At 46.9% G+C, this 11,130-nt stretch overlaps 1 protein-coding gene across 1 annotated transcript in view; it reads left to right on the top strand.

The window, feature by feature from the left end:
• The first annotated feature begins 9,512 nt into the window (after positions 1-9,512).
• Smpd3 (sphingomyelin phosphodiesterase 3) overlaps positions 9,513-11,130 on the top strand; it is an 85,137-nt gene continuing 83,519 nt past the window's right edge. Inside the window, exon 1 of the mRNA XM_076572091.1 lies at positions 9,513-9,684. The gene's annotated coding sequence lies outside the window, so the exon portion shown is untranslated. The remainder of the gene's footprint in view (positions 9,685-11,130) is intronic.

The following is an 11,130-nucleotide window of genomic DNA, read 5'->3' as shown; positions in this document are numbered from 1 at the left end:
TCTGGAGGAACCAGGGCTTCCAGCCTATAGCCACATTCTAGCTGCTAAGAAAGAAGTCTCTGTCTCATGAGACATGAAGTTAATTCCTCAAACATAAAGAGGAGGCTCAGATGCTAAGCAATAAGGGGGAACGACAAAGGCCTATTCTTGCATCTCATTTCATCATTATATCAACACACACTGTCAGAATGACTTCTACCCCATCCCTCTGTTTCAGACACAAGTGTGACAGGAGCTGATCCACCACCAGGGTGAACTACTCAGGAAAACAAAGCCTTGCTTTCAGGGCCACAAAAACCAAGTGCAGAAGTATGGGGTAACAGGGACTAGATTGGGCTGCAGGAAACATACAGAAGATGGTGGGCTCTCAGTTGATCACAAACTTCACATAAACCAGGTGAAGGGACTTGACTCTGCACCTTGTAGAAACCTACGTAAAGGGCGGAAGTCCTCTGGGCCAGCCAGAACTCTCCAGCAGTTGGGTATTCTAGCCTGGTCACATACTTGCAGAGATGGGCAATCAAGGTGGAAGGTGCTAGACTGTCTGGTGTGTAGATCCTGCTACTTCTGAAGGCAGAATTGGGGCTGCATAAAAGCCACAGGGAGCTGATGCCAGCTCAATGCTCGTAGAGCACTGAAGTCCCCATTAGCATGGGCGTGCAAGCAGAGGTTAGAAAACCATCTGTCAAAAATTTTAGTTGATATAAATGATTAATTCAATCTCTCCTAAGTCTAAGATGATTTGTAAAGCTTTTGTGATGTGGTGTCATGATCTTTAAGAGCCCTCCAAGAACCATCTGGGGAAATACTGAGCCAACCATTGACAAGAAAATCTAAGATGTGCATCGTAGGGATTGGGGAGACGGCTCAGCGGGTAAGGTGCTTGCTGTGCAAGCGTGAGGACCTGAGTTCGGATCCCCAGCACCCATGTAAAAGCCATGTACAGGAGTGTGTGTCCAAAACTCCAGTGCATTGGAGTAGAGACAGTTGATGGGAAGGGAAAGACTCCCTGGCCAGCCAGTCTAGCTGAAACAGGCAAGTCCAAGTCCAGTGAGAGCTCCTGTCTCAGAAAAAGATAAGGTGGACAGTGACAGAGGAAAACTCTGACAATTGGTCTCTAGCCACACACTAACACACGTTGACATGTGCATATGAACACTCACACATGCACATACACACACACAAAAGAAAAATGTGCATGTTTATTGGGTATAAATTGCATGCAAAGATAAAAAGGACTGCATTATCCTGTATATTAGCAAAAAGTGTAAGTTATGCCTAATGTGTGCTATGAGAGAACTGGAGTATTCATACTGCTGATTGGTTAAGTTGGGTACTGCCTTTTTAAAAAACAATACAAACAGCACCAAAAAAAAATCCAAACTACCATTAGTTCTTTGACTTAGTAACTCTCTGCTTAGGTACTTTATTTACTGTAAAGAATGACTTGGGGAGGGTGGAGAGATGGCTAAGCAGTTAAGAGCACTGACTGTTCTTTGAGAGGACCCAGGTTCAATTCCCAGCACCCACATGGCAGCTAACTACTGTCTGTAACTCCAAGATCTGACTCCCTCACACAGACATACATACAGGCAAAACACCAATGTAAATAAGAATAAATAAAATTTTTTTAAAGAGTAATTGCAGAAGCAATGGTGGCTCATGCCTTTAATCCTAACACTCAGGAAGCAGAGGCAGGCAAATCTCTGAGTTTGAGGCCAGCCTGAACTAAAAAATGAGTTCCAGGACAGCCAGGGCTGTTACACAGAGAAACCCTGTTTTGAAAACCAAAAAAAAAAAAAAAAAAAAAAAAAGACTTAGGGAAAAGTCATTACTATGAGCTTGTAGGTGTTTATTTATTAATAACAATAATTTATTAATAACATTATTCATTGATAATAGATAAAAGTCTTAAATAAGGGAGAAGCAAGTATAGGAAGATATATAATGGGTCTGTAGGCCACCATTACAAATAATATCTGTAAAGAATTGTTCCTCAAGGCAGTCTTGCACTGTCCAGGGCACAAGGACATCTCTTTGAATGCCTGAGTGAACACATAGCAACTGATGCAGCAAATTCAAGCAATGGAAAAAATGCTTACATAACAAAATACCAGCACTAATAATATATAATAATAATATGATTTCCAGAATATGAAGGCTGTACATGTGTTTTAGATGTGGAAAAATTAAAAACAGATGTTAGTATCATGTATTGTGATAATATATTGTTATTCTTAGTCATTCAGCATGTTTTGCTGAACACCTATTATGCACTTGGTATGGTTCCATATACTATGATTGCAACCGGGGAGAAAGTAGATGAAATGTGCTCATTCTAGTGGGTCCCTAGAAGGTTAAGATTGGAGAGAAGATAGACAATAACAAAATTGTGTGTGTGTGTGTGTGTGTGTGTGTGTGTGTGTGTGCGCGCGCGCGCGCGCGCGCGCGCGCTCTCTCTCTCTCTCTCTCTCTGGAAGCACCTACACACATGTGACATACACAACCCATGCATGCATGCACATAAAAACAATATAAAATAAAACTTTAAGTAACCATTTAAAAATAATGTTTTTAAAAGAGATTCTTCAAAGCGATTAACTGATCTTTCTCTTATTTCTGTAGACATTATAGGAATGTGTTTTTTCAATTCACATTTAGATACATGTTTCATATGCTGCATCAAGTTATATGATTTCAGACCAAGCTGCTGTTTGGGAAATCCTAAAGTTGGCTGCTTGTTAGACTGCTCTTAGAAATCCCACATCTGTAGCACCATCACTCACAGTTCAACATTACTGAAGGAGACCCTCGTGGGAAGTCTGAATGTGCTGGCAAGATTATTTGAAAAACTAATAAAGTCTTTGTAATCCCTTTCAAGGATGTAGAGAAGAAAATGGCTGCATTTCAAATTCACGGCATTTCAAAAGCATGAATTAAGCTCTAAGCTCTACATTTGGAAAAAAAATCAACACGAGTTCTCTAATTTATGTTCTAAACTGAGAAAACAAATCGTTGCTAAGAAATGAAATTTGCAAAAAAAAAAATAAATTTGTTTCTTAAACACATTTTCTAGTTGATATGCACATAACTTAAATCTACAAACTATCCTGAAACAAATTATAGGAATCATGATCACTGAACTTGGTTGATACAGCACCACCATGAAGTCTAGAGCTGCATTTTCAACTGGCTAATTTTATTCCTCGGCGTTCTGCCTTTTAGGTGTGCATAAAACTGCTCATGTGTAGATGATGTTGACACCATAATTCTGTGAAATATCTTCAAAAGCTCACTGCTTCTCTTTTTCCACACTCACAAACGTTAGATAAGAGGACTTCCTCTTACTGCCTCTTGGTTTCTGTGAAGCTCGCATTGGAGGGCTCTGCACTCCATCCACGCTCCTTGTTATCAGTTAACTTCCCACTCATTGTTCGGTTTGGAACAGATATGTCTCCTTCAAAGCAATTATCTTGACACAGACTTGCAGTAATCAAACAAGCTTGGTTTTCAATCCCACCATCACTTCTGCCCATGCTGGCCACCCTGCCCCTCTCCCTGCCCAGAGCTACTCCACCTCTGGCCAGCATAGTGTGCTCTTCCCTGTTATGACCACATCTGTGGCCCTGCTCACCAACAACCCCATTGCCCCATCTGTCCACTCCATCCTGCTCTGCTTCCACTCGGTGAACTGTGTCTTCCACCTCTCTTGTGCCTCTAAATCCCTTGATTCTCTTTCTTGTCTAACAGAGCCGAGTTCTGGACCAGCCTCGTTATACCTTTCCCAGCACTGATGGGAGGCTAGAGAAAGCTCATGTTTCATGAGTCCCACAAGCCCATGGTCCCTGACCTCTGAAGGTGCTCTTACTGCCCTGAAGCCTCTGGAGATCACTATTAGTTTCTCTTCTTTTCCACAGCAGCTACCTTGAGCATTTCTTCACTTCAGATTTCCTGTTCTACTCAGCCCCTACCACTGAGCTCCTGAGCATACACCCTTGATTCCAGTGTTAAAGCAGACATAGTGGCCAAGCTGCATACGACACAGGGCCACCTCCAGTTCCTCTCTCTTTCCAGTTCCTCTCTCTTTCCCTCCCTTGTTATAGGACAGTGTTTTCCTGCCATCTGAGCCTCACTCCAGACTTCACCTGTCACTCTCTTGCTGAATTCATTCCATTCTTCAACCCCCCGCCACTCTTCTTTATTCTGTCCCTCTCTCTACTAAGGTATCTCCACTCACACCTTTCAAAAATTGTATTTTGATTAATGCGTGTGTGCTTTCATGTGTGTATTCTCATGATGTAGTTGGCACATGTCTAGGTCAGAGTACAGCTTGCTGGAGTTCTCTGTGTCCTATCCTGTGGTTCCCAGAGAAGGAACTCATCAAGTCATCAAGCTACTCTGTCCAAGGCCACCAGTGACTCTTCATTGCTGAATTGGGGTGGGGACAGTTCGGAGCCTGGCTTTACTAATGCTGACTGCACTGTGTCATCCCGCTCCCCCTTGGGCTTCTGTGGCACAGCGTGCTTTGGTTTTCCCCAAGTCTCTCTGTTATTTTCACCCCTCATTTGGAATCCTCTTTCTCTGCTTGTTCCTTAATTGTTGATAACTCATGAGGAATTTGGGTCTTCTCTTTGACCCTCTCTAGTGAAGAGTTCAATTCATTTCCTTAGCTTTAATGATGACCTATCTGCTGATAAGTTGATAATTTATCATTCTATCTCCTTATTAGATCTCATAAGCTCCAGACCACCTCCTAGGCATCTCACATGGACATACCACATGTAACTCAAATTTATCTCTTTTTAATTTTATTTATTTTTTTTACAACTTATTTAATGAGATTGATTGGTGTTTTGCCTGCTTGTATGCCTTTGTGAAGGTGTCAGATCCCCAGGAACTGGAGTCACAAACAGTTGTAAACTGTCATATGGGTGCTGGGAATTGAACCCTGGTTCTCTGGAAGGGTAGCCAATATCCTCAACCACTGAGCCGTCTCTCCAGCCTTCATGTATGTATGTTTATTTTTGTTTTTTTTTTTCCAAGGTAGGGTTTCTTTGTGTAGCCTTGGTTGTCCTAAACCAGTTTCTGTAGACCAGAGTGGACTCGAAGTGATCTGCTTGCCTCTGCCTCCTAAGTGCTGGGATCAAAGGTGTACACAATCACTTCCTGCGCTCTCTCTCTCTCTCTCTCTCTCTCTCTCTCTCTCTCTCTCTCTCTCTCTTTTAAGATTTACCCAAAACATTTAAATTTATTTAATTATGTGTATGGGTATTTTGCCTACACGTGTGTGCCTGGTGTCCAAAGAGGCCAGAAAAGAATATTAGATACCCTGGAATTGCAGGTTTTGAGCTACCAGGTGGATACTGCAAATTGAAACTGGGTCCTCTGCGAGAGCAACAAGTACTCGTAACCACTGAGCCATCTCTCCAGCCCCTTTGCCTCCCTTTTTCACTTAAACTTATGGCTCCACCACTCTGGTGAAAAGCACTTCCATTTTTCCACCTACTGGGCAGAAACCTGGGCCTCATCAGTGTCTCTCTCCTCCATGCCCTCAGCTCCTCACTCACAAAGTCCTCTGTACTCAGGGGGTTGAGGCAGGAGGAGTACAAGTATGGGGCCAGCCTGGACTATATAAAATAACCTTGTCTCAAACACACACACACACACACACACACACACACACACACACACACACAAACCAAGGGGCCAGGGGGATGGCTCCGTGGGTAAAAGTGCTAGCCACGCAATCCCAGCGTGGGTTTTGGTCTCAGGGTTCATATAAAATGCCCAACACGGTGATGTGCACTCCTGCAGTGAGGTGGGAAGGGTAAACAGGAGAATCCTCTAGGAGCACACAGGCCAGCTAGCTTGGAGTATGGAGTGCAGCTGCAGAAACAAGAGAGACCCTGCCTCAAAAAAGGTAGAAGGTGAGAATCAACTCCCAAAAGTTGTCCTCTGACCTCCACAGTGCTCCATGGCATAATAATTAATAAATCCAACTGCACAAAACCCCTGAAGTCCTCTGAATTTTTGCTTCTTTACTATAGCTCAGAAATACTATCTACATTTTCCCACATTATGGTAGATCACCGAGGCAGCGTCTCAATTTACATCCTACCCTCATCTTCTTCTAGTTATTGGCCACACAGCCTCTGGACATTTTCAAAATGCGCATCTCCTTAAAAACTTTCATTATCTTTAGAGCAAAATTTAACCCTCAGGCTACTCTGGTAGACATTTTAGGACACAGCCCTGGTCAATTGCTCTAATACCCAGTGTCTAAAATTCAGGATTCTAGTTCATCTCCTTGCTTGATTGAAACACTGTGGCACTCCCCTAAACTCTGTTTTCCTCTTTAAGGAGGAGGAGGCTAGCATGACATTTTTCTGGAATCTTCTACAACTCTAGCTGCTAGGTACCCAGAATTCCATTCTTTTAGGATTCTATATCCTAAAATGAGAAAGTAAATATATTGAACATTTTTTTCATGAGTCAGGCATTTTAATTCATCCAGTTCATCCTCTCAACTCTGAGGTACCATCATCTCCATTTCTCAAATGAGAAAACCGAGATGCAGAGGATTGAAGATTAAATAACCTGAGCAAGTACTAAGAGAGGGTAGGGAGGCAAGCCCTTATTGCCCTGGGCGCCATCTTCCCGTTTCTCCAGTCAAACCAATATTTGACAATACAGGATAGAAAATCTGAAAGTAGACAAACATTCATTGAGGCTCGATGCGGGTGAAATACTTTACATAAGGCAACTTACCTATTCCTTGCAACATTTTCAAGTAAACAAACTACAAGTCCCAGAAGGTGGTTTCTAGGGGCTCGCACAGCTGGTAAATGAGTTTGAATCCCCCACCTATACCCTTATTAGCTTCTACACAACACCAGTAAACAGCCTTTTATAGCTGAAGAAACAGGTCCAGCCTAGGGTCATGGACCTAATCAGGGGCAAATCAGGGCAAATTAGAACCCAGCCTCCTGCCTCCAGCAGATTCTATTTTAGCAGCCATATGGGTGCTGGGTAGAATCCAGGATCTTTAACTTTTCCCTATTTGTAACCATTTCTGAAAATTAGCATACCTTGTTGGAGGGTTGATGCCAGGAGTTAGACACAGGCATTGTACATGCTCTGCCATTAATCTAATTTCCTGCCCTAGCACTACTTCTGAAGGGCTCAACTGATCTCCAAAGGGTTTCATCTCTGGCCATGGATGGGCTTCGAAAGCCTTCTGTTGATGCCTACTATGGCATCATCCTTTTACCTAACTTCCCAACAGTCTTCCCAACAGACGTGGGCACTGAGATTCAACATATCCCGTGTCCCTTCTCATCCTTGGTAGTGAGGCCCCCATCTGTTAAATCAGCTCCAACGGCCCTCCTTCACAATCCAGCCAAGATCAAGGCCCCTCTGCAATGCTTCCTAGAAGTTCTGTTAGGGAAGAACTGACATTCTATTCATTCCTCTGTCCTAGCCTTTGCTCCACAGCTGTCACTGGTGCAAGGATGGCAGGCTTCCTTTCTCTCAGGCTCTATTCAGAGTAGTAGTCTTTCTAGTTGCTTCCTTTCCCACAATGAATTAATTACATTTGTAATATTAAGACATTCTTTCCAGCCGGGCGGTGGTGGCGCACGCCTTTAATCCCAGCACTCGGGAGGCAGAGGCAGGCGGATCTCTGTAAGTTCGAGGCCAGCCTGGGCTACCAAGTGAGTTCCAGGAAAGGCGCAAAGCTACACAGAGAAACCCTGTCTCAAAAAAAAAAAAAAAAAAAGACATTCTTTCCAGAATGGTTTTGTTGTCGTACACTCTAAACTCCTGGGATGGTGACAAAATATGCATGGAATCAATGGGACATCTAGTCAATATCAGAATCTTTAGTGGGGATTCAGGGGGGGAAATGCAAGGTAGGGAGGAAATCACCATGGAGTCCTATGATGCTGAGTAGAGGGTTTAAAGGACAGCCGGCATCTTATTTCATGAGTGACAGGTGAGAGAAGATCTTCCCAGAAAGGGAGTGGGAGGTATGCATTTAGACACAGAAAGTAGGGCCAACAGCTACAAATAGAGGAACATGAAAGACTGATGACATTTAGTGGGGAATTGACAGGAATAGCAGGCATATCACCATGCGTAGAAGGACCCTCAGGACATCCAGGCAAAGTCCCAACCAATTCTAACAGTATAAATGTCATTTAAACATTTTTTTCAAACTGGTGACATCCTTCTTGTGAACATCTCTAGCAATGGGAAACACCTAACCTTAGGAAATAAAGAATTTGGAGGTGTATGCAGAAGTCTGTTAAACTGCTGTTCCTTTTCAGTAAATACAGGTAAATCTCAACATTTGTTGAATGCCTACTATATGTCAGATGTTGTAGACATGGAACTGTGAATATAAATAATACAGGTCTTGCCTCTGCTTTGTGAGTTGGCAATTTCATGAGGAAGATGTGTGTGGACATGCAAACAAAATAGGGGAAGTAGAGGCTGACACTCAAACACAGAAAGAGATGTGCAACGCCGCGCAGAACATCAAGGGACTCTTCACACATTAAGGCAACATCTAAGCTGAGGCTTTAAGGGTGCTGAGGAGTTGGAAGAAGGCGAGATGGAGGGGGCCGCAGGAATAAGAGAAAACGGGTGCTCAAGGCTTGCCAGTTTCCAAAGTTAAGAACAATGCAAAAGAGGGTGGAGTCCAATGCTCAAGGGACTTTCCAGCCTTGCTGCGAATGTGGATTTAATGCCAGGGTCCCCAGGAAGCCCGTGAAGAGTTTTAAGCAGAAGTAGCTCACTCTTAACAGAAAGCACTGAGGATGCTGCAGCATCGGGTTGGCGAGAATGTGGGGACAAGATGGAAAGGTCTTAGTGGCGCAAGGAATGTGACCAAGAAGTAAAACCCTTCGCTGTCAGGATTAAGGCAAAAAATAAAGTTCAGAATGCCGTGTGAAGGTCTCCCTCCTCCTGTATCCTTCTTCATCTCTGGTGGGCAAGAACCAAAAGCGGCTTGCTCTCATTTGGGTCCACGGAGTATGGGAGCGAGGCCGTCTCGTCACCCTTCTTCCTAGACAGGGAAACTGAGGCCTAGGAAAACTGAGGTCCAGGGGTCTCCAGGTAGGAACAGAGAGAAAAAGAGATCCGAACCCCCCATAGAAGCTATCCCAGGTCACGTGTACTCCTGCGAGGGTCCGGGGCCTGCCCCACTTCCCCATCCATCCCGAAGGGGCCGACTTTGCTATGGAAACAGTCCTCCCACCCTTCTCCGCGCCTAGGGCTTCTCAATGCACTCTGGGAAATGCAGTCCATCTTTGCTCACCAGCCCCGCGGCACGAGCCCACTCCAAGGCCCGAAGAGACTACACGTTCCAGTAGGCAAAGCAAACACTCGGGCGGTCTCTAGGGACAAGGTCTCCACGGAGGGGCCGGAACCTCCCAATGGGCAGCCTCCTGGGCGGAGCCTGCACCGCCATTGGCTACGGCGGCGCGGGGGAGGCGGGGTCAGCGGAATGAGGCGCGGAGCTGTTCGCCGCTCCAGGTGCTGAGTCCGAGGGAGGCTCCGGATGCCAAAGCCGCGGCCGCTGCAGCCGCGAGAGCCGCCGCTGGGAAGCCCGGGTCGCGAGGAGCTGGGAGGCGTCGCGCGCGCCCTGCCCCGCGCTGAGCGCCCTCCCGAGCGCCGTCTGAGGTGGGTGCTGCAGGACTCGCTTTTGTCTTATGGAGGAGAGGGGGGTCTGGGGAGTTGACGGGACGTGTCCTCGCCGCACTCAACACCATCTGCCCGTGGAGCTTGAGGACTGACTGCGGGCCTCTTCGTGGCCCAGTGCCTGAGGTCGGAGCAGCCTAGGCTGGGTTTTGTCGTGTAGGGAAAGGGTCTCTTGAATGTAAGGGGATGAGGGCTGGAAGACCCTCTCTCGTCTCTCCTGGGAGAGCATGAAAAAGGCTCGAGTCTCCCTTTCCCTGTGCCTAAAGTCGAAGCTTCTTGGGTTATCGAGGATGGAGAGAGTGTTCTGGGAGGAGAGGTTTGGAGACAGGGGAACCCTTCCCTATAACACCCCAGCGGCTTGAGGTTGCAAAAGGGGATTGGAATGTGATGGATGAGACTCCTCCCCTCCTCTTAGACTCCTAGGTTCCGAGTTGTTAGGGAGACCCTTCCCCTTGCCCTCCTTTGCATCCTAGGAAATGGCAAAACCTGGACTCTTCCCCTTACCTTTTGCACCCAGTTCTTTGTGGGGCATTTGCTTTTGAGGAATGGAGAAAGTGAAGGGCTGGAGGACCCCTCCCCATCCTGCTCCAAGCTCCCATAAAGGAAAGCACTGATGGATGCTCCGGTCCTCTGTGATGGAGCCGCGCCTAAGGTCTAAATAGACTGGATGTGGGAGGTGGGTGGAAGTGAGAGTCTAAGGGTCCCCCCTTACCTAGGTCTTATCTCCCGGGCCCTCTCCACCTAGATCCAGGTCTCAGGCTGTACAGAGTGGAGATCATCCTCCCTGCCCCGCCACACCCCGGGGATTAGAGCTCTTAGCACCTAAGAAAGGAGTCAGATCTAGATGGGCACCTGAGGGGCAGGACCCAGTGGTCTCCCTCTCCAGCAACCTGCAGCTCCAGGCGATGCCCTCCGCGTTCGCGGATCCTGGAGGGATGCTCCGCTGCATCCCGAGCGCGCCCCAGATCTGGCCGCGGGGATCTGGTACCAGGCGTGCAGAGGCTGCTCTCAGGTGCCCGGCTTTCGCGCTCTGCCCAGGCATTCGCCGGAGGACAAAGCGGCGGCGATCGCGGCACTGACAGGCGTGCATGGCTGGGCTGTGCGAGGGGCGCGGCTGAGGAAGGGGGGCTTCGGGCGCGGCACGGGTAGCTTCCACGGAAACGTGCCAGGAGCAGAGAGAGAGAGAGACAAAGCGCGCTCGCTCCTCGCGGGCCCGCGCGAGCCGGGATGGAAAATCCCGAGGGAGGAGGTGGTTGTGCTGTGCTGGGTCCTGTACCATGCACTCTTCTCTAGTTCCCCCGCCCACTCCTGAACCCCACTGTTGGTCCTGCCCCAAGAATGCGGTGTGCGCGATGGATACCAGAGCCAGGACTTGTGACCACGAGGACTGGGATGACCAGGGGCTCTACCTTACGGGAAGGGTAGGGG

The sequence above is a fragment of the Peromyscus maniculatus genome, chromosome 5, assembly GCF_049852395.1.
Source record: "Peromyscus maniculatus bairdii isolate BWxNUB_F1_BW_parent chromosome 5, HU_Pman_BW_mat_3.1, whole genome shotgun sequence".
In the NCBI taxonomy this organism is placed as follows: Eukaryota; Metazoa; Chordata; class Mammalia; order Rodentia; family Cricetidae; genus Peromyscus; species Peromyscus maniculatus.
This window is presented reverse-complemented; position numbering and strand designations above follow the sequence as displayed.